Below are 21,420 nucleotides of genomic sequence, written 5' to 3'. Positions count from 1 at the left end.
AGGTTCCATCTTTTGAAGACCCTCCCTTCACAGTGGTTGTACTAATTTGCTATCCCACCAAAAGTGTACAAGTATTTCTTTCCCTCCACATTCTTGCCAGCATTTATTATTTGTATTGGTGATTATTGCCATTCTAATTGGGTTAAATGGAATCTTAATCTTAGCATAGTTTTTACCTGTACTTTATTAATTGTTAATAATGATGAACATTTTCATGTATTTTTGGCCATCTGTATTTCTTCTTTTGAGAAGCTTTTTTTTTTGTCAGTTCAATTGCCTTATTTGTGTTTGTTTATTTGTTTGTAAAAGAGATAGAACCCAGAGACATTCTACCACTGAGCTATATCCCCCATGTTTTCATTTTTTTATTTGGAAACAAGGTCTTGTGAAATTACAAAGCATTAAACTTGCAATCCTCCTGTCTCAACCTTCCAAACATGTACCAGCCACACCAGGTTTAATTGCTCATTTTTTTTTGTTTCTCTTTTTCTTTTTTGAAATTTGCACAAGGGCATTCTTTATTCAGAGTACAGGGTCTTAAGCACAATATGAAAAAAAATTTTCCAAATGATGTTTCAAATTCCAAAATGAGTCCAAAATTTTATTTTAAGGGCAGAGGTTTTTTTTCTAATTGTATTTTTATTTTTTGGCACTGCAAATTAGTATTAAGTTTTTTTATTCTTTCATTGGTTTATTCATATATTGTAATTGGATTAAAAAATTGTGTAGACATACATTGCATACATCACCCAATTAGCCCCTACCCAATCCCCACCTCATTCCCTCCCCATGCCTCCTTCCCATGCTTGGCTAATTGCTCATTTTGGATTGCTTATATCCTCTTATTAACCTATAGTACATTGCTTAATTCTTGATTGCTTTTCTTTCTCATTTTTTATTTCATAAATCTAATTCCACTTCCATTTTTATGGGAGTGGGAGCGTTAAATGGTGACTGAACTCAGAGGCATTCTATCTCTAAGATGATACTCCAGCCTTTTTTATTCTTTATTTTGAATCAGTGTTTTACTATATTGTTGACAATATCACTAAGTTGCTAAGACTGACGGCAAATCAGTGATTCTCTTATACTTTCAAGTACTGGGATTATTGGCGTATTCCACCATTCCTGGCTCCATTAATTATTTCTTTTGGTGAAAGTTTATATAATATTCTTCAAATTTTTTTATTATTTTTATTTTTCTTCTTCAGCAAAACACTTAGTGATTCAAAACAAACAAATCTGCAGAGCCATCAGCCTGGCATGCAAGCCTAATAAAGTATGAGATAACCACAAAGAGTAGATAAAGGTGAGTACTCTTCACTTTTCTCAGAAGTCATAAATTTTAATTTCCAAAGTTATCATAAGCTTATGTATGGTTGCAGAAAATTCATTGAAAACAGCTTCATCCAATTTCATGTAAATCACAATATATTGGAAATGTTATTTAAATGACAGTATAAAGACTTAAGAGAATTCAAAATCCAACTGAATCTCTAATAAATACCTTTTCACTCTTCAATAACTTTTGTGCCACCAAGCACATTTGTGATCTAATACCTTAATAAAACTACAAAGGAAAGTCACAAATAACTAGATTTTTAAAAGACATTTGACAAAATCTGTCATTATATTCCAGTGACTAAAAGAAACATAAGTGAGCTGGGCATAGTAGTACATGCCTACAACCCTAGTACTTGGGAGACTGAGAATAGAGGATTGCATGTTGAAGGCCAGCCTCGTCAATTTAGCAAGACTCGTAGCAACTTAGTGAAATCCTGTTTCAAAATAAAAAATAAAATGAGCTGGGGGTGTAGTTCAAAGGTAAATCATCTCTAAGTTCAGTCCCCAGTGCCTCATGTATGCGCACATGCGTGCGCGCACACACACACACAGACACACACACACACACACACACACACACACACACACACACACACATGTCTGTGTATGTGACCTGGATAATAATATAATATAGGTAGATTTACATAATTTCTAATAAACTATATAAAAGTATGATTGTTTTATTATTAATTGATTAATAACTTCATCACTTGCTTAATAATAACTAGAACCCAGTCTCTCTAGAGTGATTATAATCATTTTTCTTAGTTTCTTTTTTTAATTTTTTATTGGTGCAGTATATTCATACATCTTAATGGGTTACAAGATGGTAGAGACATACACATACACATCACCCAGTTAGCCCTTACCCAATTTCCACCCCATTCCCTCCTCCTCCCTCCTTCTCATATTTGGCTTAATGATTGACTTTGATAGTTTGTTGTCATACATCATGTGCATTAGAGAATTTCCCTCTTTCCCCCTCTGTCTCCATCAGTAAGGTCACCTTATCTGCTCATGTATAGTATCTCCAATTTGTTGGAGTATAGTTTTTCAAAGTAGTTTCTGATAATCCTCTAGATTTCTACACTGTCAGTAGTGATATCTCCTTTTTCATCTCTTATCTTTATAATTTGGGTTGGTTCCTCTCTCTCTCTCTCTCTCTCTCTCTCTCTCTCTCTCTCTCTCTCTCTCTCTCTCTCATTTTGTTTTGTTTTGTTTTTGGTTAGGTTGGCTAGTGGTTTCTCTATCTTGTTAATTTTTTTCAAGAAACCAGCTTTTGGTTTTGTTGATTTTCTGTATTTTTTTATTTTCTATTTTGTTCATTTCTGCTCTAATTTTAATAATTTCCTGTTTTCTACTGGCTTTGGGATTAGATTGTTCCTGTTTTTCAAAGGCTTTGAGATCTGTCATTAGGATATTTATTTGGTGATTTTCTGTTTTTCTTATGTGAGCACTCAGTGCTATGAAGTTTCCTCTTAATACTGCCTTCAAAGTGTCCCAGAAGATTTGATATGTTGTATCTCTACTTTCATTTCTAGAAATTTCTTGATTTCACCTCATGTCTTCTATGACCCATTCTTCATTCAGCAGTGTGGTGTTTAGTCTCCACATATTTATGTTGTTTCTCTGGGTCTTCTTATAGTTGATTTCTAGTTTCATTCCATTATGGTCTGAAAAGACACAGGGAAGTGCGTCACATTTTTTGAATTTTCTAGTGCTCACTTTATGGCCCAGGATGTGATCTATTTTGGAGAAGGTTCCGCAAGCAGCTGAGAAAAAAATGTGAATTCTGCTGTACTTGAATGGAAAATTCTGTAGTATCTAATAGTTCCATTTGGTTGATGGCATTCTTTAGGTCTGAGGCATCTTTACTGAAAGTTTATCTAGAAGATCTGTCTAATGATGTGAGAGAGGTATCAAAGTCTCCCAGTATTACTGTATTGGGATTTATGTGTGACTTAATGCCACAAAGAGTTTGTTTAATGAAAGTAGCTGCACCTATATTTGGGGCATAAATGTTGACTATCATTATTTCCTCTCGCTGGATTGTTTCTTTTAGCATTATAAATGACCTGCTTTGTCTCTTGTAATAAACTTGGGCTTGAAGTCTAACTTGTCTAATATCATAGTTGCTACTCCTGCTTGCCTTCAAGTTCTGTTGGAATGAATTATCTTGTTTCAGCCCTTTATCTTAAGTTTGTTACTATCTTTACTTGTAAGGCGTGTTTATTGCAGGCAACAGATAGATGGATTCTGGTTTTTAATCACTTTTGCCACTTTATGCCTTTTTATTAAGGAGTTGAGTCCATTTACATTCAGTGTGATTATTGACAGATGACTTTTAATTCCTAACATATTGAGATTTAACTTCTGTTTGAGGTAGTATTTGTTCTTCTTTGCTTAGTTGTTTGCTGGATGAAAATTCTTGTTTCTCTGGTTCTGGCATGTATTACTTATTTCTTTTTTGCAGTTAATCTCTTTGAGTATTTTCTCTAGTGCTGGTTTGAAAGACATAAATTCCTTCAGCTTCTGTTTGTTGTAGAAGATTTTTATTTCCCCATCTGATTTGAGAGATAGTTCTGCTGGGTAGGAAATTTTGGGCTGCAAGTTGTTTTCTTTCAGAGTTTGCAATACTACTCCAGGCCCTTCTGGCTTTCGTGACTTGGTTTAGAAAGTCTGGAGTGATTCTAATTGGTTTTCCTCTAAATGATTGGGAGGTCTGTGGTGATCCTGGAGATCCTACTCATTGGCTCTAGTGTTAAGTGATTGTTTCTTCTCACACTTTCCTCTGATTAGAGCCTGAATCTGTCTGAGCCTCTGCTATGTCCAACACCAGACTCTATCCCCAGCTTCTCTGGGTTGAACTGCAAATTTTCAGAACCAGGGAGTTTATCGTGGCTTCCCAAGTCCCTGGAGGCACCATGCTAAGCATTTTCCCATGGGATCCATGGCTTCACTTATGGTATTATTGAGCACTGTTCTAGATCTCTAGATCTCTGTAGGGTGTGGTAATCTCAGCTGCCACTACTCCTTCACCAGGTTGATCCGAAAAGTCTCAGACCCAGGGAGTTTATCACAGCTGTGCAAGTCCCTGGAGGTGCCTCAAAGGGTGTTCTCCTGTGGGGACTGCAGCTTCACTTATGGTATTGTATGTTGTAGAACACCAGTCTGGATCTCTGGAGTGTGTGGTGAGCTCAGCTGCCACTGCTGCAAGCTGTAGCCAATGTTTGTGCAGGAGGAACTGATGGCTTACAATTCTGATGATCTGCAGCTGCCTCCTTCAGGTCATTGGATGTTTTCCTGATTGTCCCTGGAGTTTGGTGCAGTAAGGCAAGATGGTACAACTGTGGCACCTGCAGCCATGAGGCAAACAATTTCTTTTCTGGTGTCTAGTTCCATTCTGGATCCCTGGAGGGTGTGGTTAGCTCAGCCACCACTGCTGGAAGTTGTAGCTGGTGTTTGCACAGGAAAAACTGATGGCTTACAACTCTGGTGGTCTGGAGCTGCTCACTTCAGGTCCTTGATGTTTTTCTATCTTTCTCTGGAGTCAGATGCTGTGAGGCAAGATGGCACCAGCATGGTGCCCACCACCACAAGCGGATGGGTTTTTTTCTACTCTCTGATCGGTCATTTTATGCCTCTACTATCATTTTATGCCTCTACTGATAGTATTTTGTGGCTCTGTAGAATGCAGTTTTTGAGGCAATGCAGATTGGGTGTTAGCAGGACTGGTATGTGCTGCTACTATTGGTCACCATCTTCCCTGAAGTCCTTCTTAGAGTTTCTGATCTTTTCTCTGATCTACCCATATTTTATAATTAATCATCTGTCTTGGCACTCTTACTGCATTGATCCAAAATCTGACCACATAAATTAAAGTAAAAAAGACTTATTTGCTCACAGTTTTCTTAGAGATTTGGGCTTCGGTCCACGTGAGGCTTGGAATTGCAGACTTCAGGGCATGGTAGTGGGAAGCAGAGAAAGGAAGAACACAAGGCTTCACTCTTATATCATAGAAGCCAGAAGCCAGAGAGAACAAGCAAGCAAGGGAACTCCAAGATCCAAGCACAGTCCCTAAAGCCACACCTCCAGGAGCCCACATCTTCTAGCCACACACCTCCAACCTAGGTTACCATCTAGATTAGAGTCCTCATGACTTAACAGTATCACCCCTGAGCTCTTCAGAGGCCACTCTATATCTGACTGTAACCGCACCCTTAGAAAAGATGGTATGTTCAACAAATATGAAGATATTTTTGGACCTAAAAGGCACACAGTGAAGATATTATACAGAATACAATTAAAATTAATACAACAGAATTAATTTAAGTGAAATTTAATAGAGTTAAATGTTGTGTTTAAAATACCAAGTTTCAATTTCATCAAGTTATAGATATTTTTAAAGGCACAAAAAATGGCTTTCAAAAAGTTAATGTAAAAAAGCTCATGGGTTTTTCCTGGCTGCCTGCTCACCTTGAGGTGAACACATGGTACAGTAGATAAGTAGACAGTGTCAAATTGGGCTACACTGACAGAAACACAGTGATCAGAGCCAGGCAGGGGATGGGCTTATTATACTCTTATTACCCTACTCACACTTCACCTAGTATATCACAATCAGGTCTTGATGTCCCACTTCAGTAGGGAAATGGACCATCAGAAACACATCCACTGATCATAATATATATATATATATATATATATATATATATATATGTAAAATTACCAATGTCGACTACATCTAGTCTAAGAAACAACTGTCAAACCCATCCTGTTATTAATCACAAGAACTAAATTTCAAATCATCTTAAGAATTGAAAGTGAAATGGAAGGTTGCCAAATGCATCTCTCAATAATAGCACTGGTTATTTTATCAAGTTTATTCAAATATACTTCTATATACTTCTGAGATTTCACTCTAATATAGTGGTCTGACATTGTGAAATGTCAGTCATCTGCCTTAAAAATGCAATCAAGGAACATACCCAGTGCTTACACTGTCTCCTAAACCCAAACAATTCCCCCCTAAAAAAAAATTGCCCATTTGGACTATGGGATGTGTATGCAATGGAATATTACTCAGCCATAAAATGGGATGGATGGAACTGGAGAACATTATGTTAAATGATATTAGTCAGTCACAAAACACAAAAAAATCGGATTTTCTCCCTAATATGTGGAAGCTAGGTGGAAAAAGGGTCATAGGAAGAACTCTATCTAGACTAAGAGGGAGAAACCATAGATGAAAAAAATAAGGTGACCTAACTGAGGGGTCTGAGGGAAGAAAGAGTAAAATTCCCTAAGGTCCATGAGGTGCATTCACAAACATATCAAACACTAATCCAAACATGAGAAGGAGGGAGAGGCAAGGGAATAGTGTGGGAATTGGAGAAGGGCTAAATGAGTGATGTGTGCATGTATGCCTCTACCATCTTGTACCCCATTAAGATGTGTGACTACAATGCACCAATAAAAAACAAAATAAATAAAACAAAAATAGTCCATGAAAAGAAAAAATGTCCATTTGATCTGTTTTGAACTGTGGTGCCTGTCCTGAGCCATCCTTTAGTTAAGAGAACTTTGTTTATATGGTAAGTCCTGCTAGTCCTTTCACTTAACCTCAGCCCTGCAATTTCTGTTTCATCTTCCTCCTGACTCTCCTCTCACTCCATCACCAGGCCCTCCCTTTCCCTTTACTTTCATTTTCTCACTTATTGTTAATTACCCACTCTTCTTCTTTCATCTTTTAGTGGCCCTCTCCTACTGGTGATCAGCTGCCTTAATTCAGTGACTGATAAAACAGTGAATACAAACATTTGTTGCAATCTACTATTTGCCGCAGAATGATGTAGAATCTAAATTCAAGTCTGAGTCCACACCTAGGAAAGTAGCCAAGAGTAAATATTTTTCTTTGCATTGTTCTAACTTCTTGTTGAAATTAACATATTTCAAAATCAAGAGTTGAGAGTTAAAACACTAAGAGAAAACCAAAGGAACAATAGTTTCTTAAATGATTGTTTTCTTTTTCTTGCAGGAAATCTCTTACCACCCCTTTCTTCGGTTGCTCATGAAACTCCTATGTTGATAGGCACTTCCTCTACATCCCTGAATCTCCAGTTTCATAATTACAAAACTGAACTAAAAAAGAATGGAAATCTCACAAATAACAAGATAAACCAATCTTTAACTGCTGACGTGATGCATGAACAAGGCACACACCAAATGTGCAATGTTCTTATCAAAAATGTTTCATTTATGTTTAATAATAAAAATAATCAGCCGGGTGTAGTGGTGCACGCTTGTAATCCCCACGCTTAGTAGGCGGAGACAGGAGGATCGCACAGGTTCAAAGCCAGCCTCAGCTACTGAGTGAGGCTCTCAGCAACTTAGTGAGACCCTGTTTCCAAATAAAATATAAAATAGATCTGAGAGTATAGCCCGGAAGTAGAAGGGCTTCCAGGAACCCCAGTACCACCACCACCAAATAATAATAATAATAATAATAATAATAATAATAATAATAATAATAATTAGACAAATCTGACTTGATATTCAATATAACACTAGGCTGGACATTTAAATTTTTCAATGTCATAAAAGACAAAAAATAGAAAGTTTAGGGGTATATTCTAAACTAGAGGTTAGAAATTACAGGCCAAATTGTGGAATAAATCAAGCCTTCTGCCTGTTTATGTACAGCCTACAAGCTAAGAATGGTTACTATATTTTAAAATTGTTGGGGGAAAAATCAAAAGAAGAATAATATTTTGTGAATCATGAATTTTATATGAAATTCAAATTTCAGAGTCCATATATAAAATTTTATTGGCCCACAGTCACACTCATTCATTTACATATTGTCTGCGGCTCCTTTTGCTCTACAATAGCAAAGCTGAGGAGTTGCAACAGAGACCATATGTGGCCCGCAAAGACTAAAATATTTACTTACTATCTGAGCCTTTGCAGAAAAAGTTTGCCAACCTCTTCCCACTTAGAGAAGACTAAAGAAACATAGCTTGATTCTTGATTGACTCAAGAATAAAAATATAAGAAAAAAAACTGTATTTGAGCAACTGAGGAAATTTCAATATGAGCTACCTGTTAGGTTAGCAGCATTGTATCAATGTTAAATTTCTCTGGTCTTTTGTTAGAGAATTTCCTTGTTCTCAGCAAATATATGCTATTCAGAGTGTGGATTCATGATGTCTACAATAAATAGACTTTCAAATGCTTCAGAGAAAAACTGTGCATGCTCGTGTGTATACTTGGAAAGAAACAGCAAGGGTGGCAAGATGTTGACCCCCATGAGTAGAGGTAAAGGATAGATAGTTTTTATTGCACTAATTTTTTAAAATTTCTTGTTGAAGTTAATATCTTTTAAAATAAAAAGTCAAGAGTTTAAAGACTTATAAGGTACAATAGTTTCTTAAGTGATCATTTTCTTTTGTGTTTGCAGGAAGTCCTGATAAATACTCATTTATTATGCATTTATTTCCCAAAACACATCAGCTCACTTAATTTCTTGAGGGAATATCCTTAGTAAAATGGACTTCCCAGCTCAGCAGAGGAAACTAGAGCCTATCATTAATTCTTCTCTTTGCCTTACTACATAGATATATCCAGATATATCCAGAACCTGATTCCTCCCACTCACCAAATTAATTCACCACCATCATCCCTCATTTAGCCTCACACCACATAAAAATAAAATTAAAATCTTATGCATAACTTGGGAGACCTGGATAACATGGCCCTTGTTCATTTCCATAGCTCATCTCCAACCACTCTCCCTCCCAAAGGCAAAAAATATTTCCCCATCTTGAGACTGCCATATTTTCTGCCCATTTCAAAATCTTCCAAGTCCAAAATTTTTACATCACTTTATATTAACACTCTACCTGGATTTGCCTCACCAGAAAGGCCTGTCCTGACTCCTTTCTCTAAAATAACCAAAGCACCATCTACCAGCCACTCTCTATTTTCTTTACTTGATGCATTCTTCCCATAGATTAATGACAATGTGGAATTATATCTATTTACGTGTTTACCATCTGTTGGCCATGGTCTTCCAGCATATTAGAGTGGGAACTCAATGAGGCAGATAATTTTTAAGTCACTCATTGTTATATCAGCACATAACCATATATTTCTTGACTGAATGCCCAGTGACTTAATTCGTTAATGATTACTTATATCTGAGAGGCACTGCTATGGTTACTTGGTCCACATTAACAAATAAAACATGATTACATGCCCTCATGGAGCTTACATTCTGTCAAGGCAGAACATTCTAGAGTGTGTGGACGGGAAAGAGTCATTGAGAAGTGTGAGAAGTATGTCAATGAGAGAGTGACTTCCAAAACTGTCAGCAGGCAAAATACCCCCACTACAGCTGTTAATGACTAACCTTTGCATTAAAGACATGGGAGCTGTTTGCAATGGAATGAGGTTTGCAGATAGAAAAGATATTTGCAAGAGAAAGAAGAAATGGGGATTAGGAGGCCCAGAGAAAACAACACTGAAATTGGAAGGCATGAGAGATTATATTTTCTTGCAATTTCAAGAATGACAGAAATATAACATAATTAGCTGGTGTGATGTGTGGGATGCCTCATGAGGCCCAGGGGTCAAAGTAGTTATGAATCAGAAAGGACATGGCTTCTCTCTCTCTCTCTCTCTCTCTCTCTCTCTCTCTCTCTCTCTCTCTCTCTCTCTCCCTCTTCTCTCTCTCTTCCCCTCTCTCTCTCCCTCCCCCCCTCCCTACTTGAGTTCTCCTAATTTCCTCCTGTCTTGGGGAAATGAATACAAGTTGAAGCTACTTGCCCACACTTGGGAGGCTGAGACAGGAGGATCACACAGGTTCGAAGCCAGCCTCAGCTACTTAGAGAGGCTCTCAGCAACTTAGTGAGACCCTGTTTCCAAATAAAATATAAAATAAAATAGGTCTGGGAGTATAGCCCGGAGGTACTGGGTTCCACCCCCAGTACCACCAAAAAAAAAAAAATTTCAAGTTGAAGCTACTCCAGACCAAGGCAATAAAAACTGTAGGTAATAGAAGGCCAGGTTGGCGCCTCTCTCCTTATTCAGTTACAGGTTGAATATCTGGACTTTCCTAACTTTAGTCTCCCTACCTCAACTCCCATCCTCTTTGCATGGCCTCCTCCCCTCCCCTGTCCTACTTAGTAATAACAATTCCACCAATCCATATCCTTCTCTGAACCTTCACTCCACACCCATCCATCAAACAACTAGTCCTAACAGCCTAGACTTTTTTTTGGCCCAAAACCTGCAATAACACTAGAGACAAGAAGTTCAGAGATGCTAAACAAAGATATAAAAATGTTACATTTTACATTATCTGCCTTCTAAAAACTGCACAATCTTCTATTCACAGTAACTCTATAACACAAATATTCCTATACCCATACATATCCTAGGAAATAGTAAAAATTCAGAAAAGTTGAACACAGAAAGTCCACATCATTCATAAACATATCAAAGTCAATCAGTAAGCCAAACATGCAAAGGAGGGAGGGGGGAGGAAAAGGGCTGGGAACTGGGGAAGGGCTAAATGCATGTATGCCTCTACCATTTTGTACCCTATTAAAATGTATGACTACAGTGCCGCAATAAAAAAATTAAGAAAAAAATAGAAATAGGATCTATATTCTGAAAACCTTGAAAGGGGAAAGAAAACAAGTTTTCTTATTAAAAATGACAAATTGAAGTTTGTATTTAAAGGAACGGTTATTCTTTATTTGTTAAATATCTTTAAATTTCTGCCAAATTTTGACCATATCTATTATGTTTCGCCTTCATAGTTACTTGCTTATAGAATTGAAAATTCTGTTCATATAACTTAATACAGAAGAAAGCATTATGGGAGATTTTAAAAATCAGTGTTGACTACCAAAAGTGGTTAATTGGCAAAATTATATAATTCTTACAGAACTGATACCTTGCAAATGCTTATAAAGCTGTGGTCACGAAATTCCAGCATTGGGTTCACTAATAATAAAACATCCTCCTTCCATAAAAGTATATTTTAAAAGAATAAAAACATTATCTATCTTTATAAATTTTAAGTGGATGAGGAAATAAATGAATGGATATATAGCCAGTCAAATATTTGCTTTAATGGAATTACTAGTCTATTAGATAAACAGAATAAAAAATCATAGTGTATGATGTATTACCAAGAGATTGGACAGACACTATCTTTTGAACCATATAAAAAAATATACAGTGGATATCACAGTTTCGTGCATAAGTAGCTGGATCACTACACAGATGTAAATAATGGTGATTTATAGACAATAAAACTTTTAACCTTATTCTGCCTTTATCTACCTATAATTTACATAGAATTCTACGCTTCCATAGCTTCTGGATCACACTGAATCTGCCATAACTATTAGGATATTTAATAATTTGCCATTTGGAGAAGTCAGTCAATATAACTTGAGGAAAAATATGTTATACATACAATAAGAAAGTATACAATAGACTTCCTAAATTCCTTTCAAAAAGTTGTAAGAATTATATATAATGGTCAAAACAAGCATCTGTCAACGAATGCAGTAAATTCATCACAAAATTTCAAATTTTTGCTAATAGTAGAGTTTATTTTGGATAAAGCTAACCAATCAAATCAAAATATGAATTTTTCCTGCTGTGCTCTTCCCTTGTCCTGGTTCTCTGTTTACCACTTAAGACAACATTCATTTGCCTAGTAGCACAATATTCATTACCCAATTTTCTTTGTGTGTGTGTGTGTGGTACCGGGGGTGGAATGCAGGGGCATTCTACCTTTGATATATACCCCCAGCCCTATTTTTTATTCTTTATTTTGAAACCGAGTCTCACTGAGTTGCACAGGGCCTCACCAAGTAACTGAGGCCATCCTCAAAACGCGATCCTCCTGTCTCAGCCTCCCAAAAGCTGGGATTACAAGCGTGTGCCACCACATCCAGCTTCATGACCCAATTTTCATAGTCAATTCTGTTAAGGATATTTACATTTATACAAATTTTATTGTATACTTGGCACTGCGATGAGTGCTTTATTTTTTTCCTTAGTAAGTCCATACTAATCACTATCAATAAGGATTTTTATATCAATTTTATAGATAGAGATATTTGTGAAGTAAATTCTTGGGGTGGAACAAGAAGTTTTAAATGTTAGGCAGTATTGTATGGAACTTATAAATCTTTAAATTTCTTTTAATTACCATTTAAAGGTCCAGAATTTTATTTGTAGAAAAATACTAGTTTGCACACACATAAACATTTCTTAATTATATACATGTCTGTGATTGTGTATACATAAATGTTCTTATATAAATTAGAAACCTTTGTAGATTAATTTTATGTTTTATAAATATGATCACTATTTCTCTCTGAATATGAGCACATAATTGGTTTGTACCTATAATAAACATTCCTCTTTCCTTTACTTTTTTCTATTAAAAATATGATATATACTTGAGAATATTTTTAGAATCAAAAAACTTATGTGACATTCACTTAATCAACAAACATTCACATTTTCCAACTCTATTTTATTAAGATGAACTGATGTTTCTTCTATATTATGAACTCTGAGCCTTTTCATAAATATTAAAATGTTCTATAGTTTTGGGCATAACTCTCCTTTCTCATTGCTCATCTTAATAAATCTAATTTTTATTTGTCAAATGCCCATTTTCTTGACCTTTATGGCTTTATATTTGATGCTAACTATACCTTACGTCCCTAGGTCTGTCATTCTGAATATTTTTAGGGTTTCATTTCCTATCTTTTGTTTTGTTCCTAAAGTTATGCAAGTTTAAGTAATTTTAACAATTTCATATGTTGAGTGTTGTAAGTGAATCTGTGATTAGCTAATGTTGCTGTCTAAAGCCAAAATTAAAAATTGCTGTTTCAGTTATATTACCAATCAAAAATATTTTGTAAGATCAGCCTGATCTTTCACCTTTTTTCTTTTATAAAAAGGTAATTTTTAAGTATTCCCTTTGCTTGTTGATATACCTACATTATTTAATTTTTCAAAGTTCTAGACGACTGGATGCCTTACGGAGCAACAATAGACTTAAGCTCCTCGGATTCAAGTTTTTTGCGCTGATGCTCCATTGGTGCTATATTAAAATCAATTGTGTATACAATATATTTAATTTTTTTCTTCACTAGTTACCTGCTCATTTTAAGCTTTTCTAATTTTCCTAATTCTTTAATTTTCACAGTCTCTCTTTTTTACAGTCTCCAGGGACAGGGATAATATATTTTTAAATTATTATATCTGATTAAATAAAAGAATGAATTTATTCATTTATTTTTTAATGATGCACAAACCTTGCTTTTCTCCTGGGATAACTTGTGAATATTTCCTCCTAAGAATAATCAGTGAAATCAGAACAGAAATAAGGGCAGTCTACCTATGTGTAGACTCGTAAGTGTTCAAAAAATCAGAGGTCAAACAAGTTAGCAAAAGCCAGGCCTGGTGACACATGCTTATAATCCCAGTACTTGGGAGGCTGAGACAGGAAGATTGCAGGTCATGTTCAACCTCAGCAAATTAGTGAGATCCTGCACAATTTTGTGAGACTCTGTTTGAAAAAAAGTAAAATAGAGCTGGAGTGTAGCTCAGAGGTAGAATTTCCCTGGGTTCAATCCCCAGTACAAAAAGAAAAAAAATAGCAAAAGAAAGGGTACAAGGTAGAGATACATTTTCTTGTCACTAATATATGGATTAAAGAAAACATACCAAAAATAATTCCTAGAAAAACTGGGGTTTTTTATTGAAATGAGATTCAATATTGTTTCTGATTATCACATCAGTATCTCCCAATTTCTAGGAAGAGATTTTTTGATTATTTGATTACAATCAATTTTTGTGAATTTATTCCACGTTGTTCAAAATCAGCTAGACTGAAGACTAATCCTTTCAAGCCACTACCTTTCATTTACCTCCTCAGGTGATTTCAGATCTGATGGTGTGACACTCAGTATTCACCAGTTTCTGTCTTATTTATCATACTTGGTTCATTTCCTAGGACTAAAGGCCTGAGTCATTAAAAATTATATGCCCCATTTAAGCAGGTTTTCTGCACACTTTACTAAGGGGAAAATGTTGAGTGCATACCATATAAAAAGATGCATTTTATGATTTATCAACATTTAACCATGGTATATAAGCGGATGCTCTGAGCTTCTCACTCCAGTGGTGCGTAATTCCCTAAAACAGCGGACCTGAATGTAAAAGGCTTCCCTAAAAGATGCTTCCCATCATCCCCAGACACTTATTCTTGAGAGGAAAAAATCACAGAGTTGTAAATTTTTTTTATTATTCAATATATTCTAACTTTTTTCATTAAATATGGAAACCAGAATATTTCTCTAAGGATAAATTTAGTCAACCAATTCTTCTGAAATATCTGTAACTCTTTTACTGTTTTTGTAAATAGTGTATAGAACTTAGATATGTGGTTTCTAATATAGTTTAAGTAAGTGATTATGCTTTATAAAAGTTTCTGGGATGGAGATGTATGTAGCTCACTAGAGTAGCATGTGCAAGGCCCTGAGTTCAATTCCCAGTACCACAAAAGAAGGGAGAAAAAGTTTATGAGCTAAGATTATTTATTCAAGGAAATAAAAATAAACTATACCAAAAATATTCCAGCAAATTAGATTATACCTTGACCACAAAAATGTAAAACATGTAAGGTGACTCCTATAATCTATACAAAAATCTTTTCAGATACTTTATTATTATTATTTATTATTATTATTATTAAAAATTTTACAGATGAAGAAGCAAAGATACAGAACAACTGGTAATATACCAAAGATCTCCCAGCTGCACTAGTTTTAGTAATCTATGGACACAGTCTTCGGCATAAGCATTCAGAGCTTCATTATTGTGCTATTTCCTTGAAACAGGGCATTGCTAAGTTGAGGAAAAAGGATCTTACTAAATTGGTAAAGCTGTACTTGAACCTGTGATCCTCCTGTCTGAGCCTCCAGTCTAAATATTGGGATTATAGGCATGTGCCACCAAGCCCAGCTATTTTCTAGTTTTGAAACAGGTTCTCACTAAGTTGCTGAGGACCTCTCTAAGTGGTTGAGGCTAAGCCAGGCGTGGTGGCTCACACTTGTAATCCCAGCACTTGGGAGGCTGAGATAGAAGGATCGCACAGGTTCAAAGCCAACCTCTGCTACTTAGTGAGGCTCTCAGCAACTTAGTGAGATCCTGTTTCCAAATAAAGTATAAATAGATCTGGGAGTATAGCCTGGAGGTAGAATAGCCCCTGGGTTCCACCCCCAGTGCCATACATACATACATACATACATACGTACATACATACATACATACTAGAATTATAGGTGTATGCTACTGTGCTCGGCAGGATTTTTTTTTTGTTACTAGAATAGACATTCTTCATTTCTTCATTCTTAATCTAGATGTGTACAAACTGGAAATGTGGATCCTGATACAGCTCTCTACTCAGTATATCCATCTCCAATTTCCACATTCTCCCCTTACTTACAAGCAGTTACTAAAGCTGTTCATATCTTGAATTCTATAGTGTTTGTGAGTTCATATCCATATATTTATTCAAATCACAAATAATTTACTAGAATCAATTGTGACTGTATTACTGTGTTAATTATAGAGGGCTTCAACCCCCCCCCAGCCCTAGTTTATTTTTTTTATTTTTAAATAGAGTCTCACTAAGTTGCAAAGGGCCTCACTAAGTTGCTGAAGCTGGCTGTGAACCTGTGGTCCACCTGTCTCAGCCTCCCAAGTACTGGTAATAGAAGCACGTGCCACCACACCTGGCTATAATGTTATTTTTAAAAAAAAGAAGAAGAATCAAGGTAGTGAACATTGTGGCATGTCACATCTTATTTTGCCACCTAATCTCAGGTCTACTGAGGGGTGGGGGTATCTACTGATACATGTAATGGTTTTATTCGATTGTTATCTATTAGCATCATCTCAACAAAGGCACACTCCTTCCTGTAAGGACTTTGTCCTCATGTGATGCCCATTCTGGAAACTCACTCTCGTCCAGTAAAACAGAACCTGGTCTTCCCTCAGGAAGGGGACCGCATCAGTGGCATGGCTAACACTCTCATTAACTGTTTTCTCCTTAGGAACCTCTCAGAAAAGCAGAGAAATTGAATACATTCATTATTTTCCTCCTTTCTGCCCATGGACATCACCAAGGAAGCATTGTTCAAAGTCTCTCTTCTTACTGCTGTCACATCTAAGTCAATCTCCTAAAAAGCCCAAACAGCTCCAGAACCTCTTCATCAGAGGACTGAGCTTTGACACAACTGAGAAGAATCCATTCTGAGCAAGAGAGACAATCCAGGACTGTGTGGTAATGACAGACCCAAGCACCAAGTGCTCCAGGGGCTTTGAGAGTGTCACTTACACTACTGTGGAGGAGGTGGATATAGCCATCAACTCCAGATCACATAAAGTGGGTGGAAGAGTTATAGAATCAGAGAGAGCTGTCCCAAGAAAAGATTCCCCACACCAAGCCCACTTAACAGTGAAAAAGACCTTCATCGGTGGGATTAAAGAAGACACTAAAAGGCAGTATCTACAAGATGGTTTTAAACAGTATGAGAAAATTGAAATGTTTGAAATCATGACTGACTGAAACAGTGGGGAAAGGAGGGGCTTTGCTTTTATTACTTTTGACAACCATGACTCCATAGATAAGATTGTCATTCAGAAATATCATATTGTGTACAGCCACAATGCTGAAGTGAGGAAGCCATGTCAGAGCAAGAGGTGGCTTGTGCTTCCTCTAGCCAAAGAGGTCGAAGTGGGTCTGGAACCTGGTGGTAGTTGTGGAGGAAGTTTGGGTAGTAATGATAATTTCAGCCATGGAGGAAGTTCAGTAGTCACAATGGCTTCTGTGGCTGTGGTGGTGATGGTGGTGGATATGGTAGCAGTGGGGGTGGCCACAATGAGTTAAGTAATAGTGGTTGTGGAGGAGGCAGCCCTGGTTACTCTGGAGGAAACAAGGGCTATGAAATTGCTGGGCAGGGTTATAGAAACTAGAGCAGTGGCTACAGCGAGAATAGCAGCTGTGGCAGCTATAACAGCAGAGGAAATAGCATTGGCAGTGGTAGAAGAAGCAGTTTTGAAGATAGTGGGAGATACAAGGATTTGGGTAATTATAACAATCAATCTTCAAATTTTGGACTCATGAAGGAAATAAACTTCAGAGGCAGAAGCTCAAGCCCCATGATGGCAGAAGCCAATCTTTTGCCAAACCACAAAACCAAGGTGGCTATGGTGGTTCCAGCAGCAGAAGGCTTTAATTGCTGCCAGGAAACAACGGTTGGTAGAAGAGGAGAGCCAGAGAAGTGACCGGAAAGCTATAGGCTACAACAGATTTGTGAACTCAGCCAAACACAGTGGTGGGAGGGTCCAGATGCTACATAAAGACGCGGTATAGATAACACTCATGTGTATGAGCAAAAAAAACATCTCCAGGAATGTAGTTATGACTAACTGAATAACAACAGGTTATTTTAGTTTCTGTTCTGCGGAAGGTATAAAGCATTCCAACGAAGGGTTGAAAAATAAAAGAAAAGGCAGATAAATACATCACTATTGGCTTTGCTGCTTTAACTTGGGTGAAAGTTTAGCACTACTTAACAATTTAAATGTTTTATAACTAGGTTTCACTACCCATACAATGTTATCTTTAGCTAATATACTCCTAACAATATATCTTAAAACAAAACTTTGGATAATTTTTTTCTTTTTATTTAAAGGGTATTGGTACAGATAATCAAGAACAGTGCAGTATAGGGAAACTTACACAACATAGACAATCTGACGCTGACTCGTCTTTTCAATTTACAAGCAATGTGCTTTAAGGAACTGTCAAGGAACCTATTAAATGGCATATGATAGAAAATCAAAGTGAGGAAAACATATAGACAAATATATTCAGGAAACATAGACATGCACACAGTAGACAAACAAATTATAAACTGTTTCTAAGGTTTCCCAGTTATGTGTACATTTCATTTTGTTTTGTTTTGTCTTCTATCAATCTCTGGCAGACACATAAATGGGGAAAAGCAAGCTAACACATACTGAGCTCCTCCAAGGTGAATACATACTCGACTTCTTATATAATATTTTACTTCAACTTAAAGACAGCCCGATGGGGTATATAAGCGTTCCCAATTTTTTTCAGGTGAGGGGGTAGGCCACAAGTTGATCAAAGAACAGTAAAGAAAAAATTAATGACATTATCAACCAAAAGCTTAAAATAAAAAATTGCATTATATTATTTGTTGTTAGTATATAAAGAGGGAAGGCTGTCATGGTTTGATTTTTAGCACATAGCACTTGATCTAGCTTTAATGGCGCCTGTTTCTATGGGGATGTGCCAAGTGCTGCTCTAAATAGTTTGCATATATTGTATAATTTAATCTTGCCAATAACCCATGCCTTAGTGATTATTTATCACCCCTTTAAAGAGAAAATGAGTAACCGAGATATTGACATGGATGCCCAAGGTCAGAAACTAAAGGGTAACAAATTAGAACTTTGGGCCCAGAGAGTCCAATGTCTATGTCATTTTATTTTATAGTCTATCAGGACAAACCTTAGAAACAAGAGCTTTAAAAAAATGAGTGCTAGACCAGCCATCAAAAGCTACATATCTAGTGCTGATATTACCACTAGTTAGCTGAAGACCTTGCAAAAGTCACTTAATATCTCTGAGCCACTCTTTCTTCTGCAAGAGAAAGGAGCTGTACCTGGAGACGACTGGGATTAACAAGTAAGAAGCTGTTAAGAGGGAAAAGAACAGATTCTTACATAAATCCACAGGGAGACTTGTGTTTAAAGGCTCTTCATGATTCAGCATCTTCTTCATTTACCTGTTTGAGAACACAGTCATGCTGTCTAAATTATCATTCTTGCTCTAGAGTACACTGGTATCCCGATGCCTACTGAATCATGCAGACCTCTCTTACTGGTGTACGAGTTCATCTGTCACATGTTAAGTTTGTGCAACTTGATTTCTTCCTATTCTCCAGCCCAACTTTTCTACCCCAGTTAGTGCCTATGTCCTACATGTGCCTAGTTCATTCTCACTTCCTTGACCTCCACATAGAAATGATTCCCTCCTACCATCTATCTCTGCCAAGTCTATGCCTTATTCAGTACACAACTCAAAAACATGGTTCCCTGATGGAACTTTATTTATTGCATCCTGAAAACTTCTTCCAATTAAGTGCTCTTTTTCACTCTTACATAGTTTAACCCTAGACCATAAAGCACCTGCTCTTTTCATAACTCATCGATTTCTGCTTATTTTATTTTTCTCATCAGCAAGGCTGTGAACTGAAGCTGTACATTTTCTTCCACTCTTACTTTCTTCTTCACTCAATAAAATACCGCATACAAAGATAAGTTTAGTAAAGACATGTTGACTTTTCCATTGACTTGTGATAGGAACATGGCACAAATACTTTGCATGCCAAATTATTATTTCTAGAGAATTCACTAACAAAGACAAAAATGAAATTATGTATGGTTAAATTTATCTTTTTTAGATTATATTTCTGAATACTGGTGATTTTTTAAAGTAGTAACGTGGCTAGATATGGTGGTACAGACCTGTGATAGCAGTACTGGGGAAGCAAAGACAGGAAGATCGAAGATTCAAAGCCAGCCGCAGCAATATACCAAGGGCCTCAACACTTGGTGAGACTTTTTCAAAATAAAAAATAAAATAGCTGGGGGTGTATCTAGGAGGCAAAGTACTCCTGGGTTCAATCCCCAGTACCACACAAAAAAAGAAAGTGATATGGTGGAGAAATTATTCTTCCAAATGGACATCTAGATAATGATCGTGTGTGTGTGTGTGTGTGTGTGTGTGTGTGTGTGTGTGTGTGTGTGTGTACTGGGACTTGAACCCAGAGGCATTCTACTTCCAGCTATATCCTTCAGGACTTTTTCAATTGATGAGGGTGGTCTTGAATCTGTGATTTTTCTGTTTCAGCCTCTCAAGTACTTAGATTACAAGATTGCACCACCACACCTGGCTAATAATGATAGTTTTGGACAAGTGAATGATCTCCGTATCTGTTGAAGCAGTACAGAACAGGAGAAATTACCATCTATATTCTTTTGGGTGTGTGTGTGGTACTGGGGTTCCTGGAAACCCTTCTCCAGGTTACACTACCAGACCTATTTTATATTTTTATTTGGAAACAGGGTCTCTTCAGCCAGCACACGATCCTCCTGTTTCCGCCTCCCAAGCACGGAGATTACAAGCGTGCACCACCATGCCTGGCTTACCATCTATATTCTTATACTGGCTCAGCCAACACTGTATTGTTATTTAAGACAAGTTCATTAATATCTGTTTCAATATTGGTGAAAATAAAATAGAACCAACAACAAGGTATTGTGTTGTCATTTAAATGAAAGAAAACAATGAGCTATTGCATGCTTGCCTCATGTTAGATAACCAATAAATAAGCAAATGGTTCATATCTTAATTGTGGTGATAGCTATAAAATTGCATATATATGACAAGACTCATCAAACAATACACTTGAGTTTTACCACATGTGAATGAGTTAATAATGGTATTTAAAAATGAATAGTTAACTTTAATGGTATTTAAAAATGAATTCAGGAGAGCTAGGTACCCAGAATTGCAACTAGATCACATGCGCTATAAAGTTGAGAATTAAATGTTAGGTACTAAAGAGGTCACTGCTTGAGGTGCCACTTTACCAGAAAAAAAAAAAATCCCATCTCTCCTTGCTTCTCTGTGTTAGTAGCTCCATATTCAGAGTTTGGATGGATGCAAATGATTGGCTAAACCAGACCACATGCAATACTACACTGCAAAGGACCTTGGGAAATGGAGCATCCTTTTCTGTTGGTTTCTGTAATTATAAGTTAGTCAAAACTCAAAGAATTCCTACAAATAAAAAAGGCATAAAAAGTCAGATATGATGACACATACCTGTAACCCCAATATTTGGAAACAGGAAGACTACAAGTTTGAGGGAA

General features: G+C 36.6%; 1 pseudogene across 1 annotated transcript; it reads left to right on the top strand.

The window, feature by feature from the left end:
• Nucleotides 1-16,630: 16,630 nt before the first annotated feature.
• On the top strand, nt 16,631-17,208 carry LOC308258748 (heterogeneous nuclear ribonucleoprotein A1-like 3; annotated as a pseudogene). The gene has a single exon. The product of its transcript is annotated as a heterogeneous nuclear ribonucleoprotein A1-like 3 (transcript).
• The last annotated feature ends 4,212 nt before the right edge of the window (nt 17,209-21,420 follow it).

The sequence above is a fragment of the Muscardinus avellanarius genome (genome assembly GCF_963383645.1).
Source record: "Muscardinus avellanarius genome assembly, chromosome: 2".
NCBI classification, from domain to species: domain Eukaryota; kingdom Metazoa; phylum Chordata; class Mammalia; order Rodentia; family Gliridae; genus Muscardinus; species Muscardinus avellanarius.
This window is presented reverse-complemented; position numbering and strand designations above follow the sequence as displayed.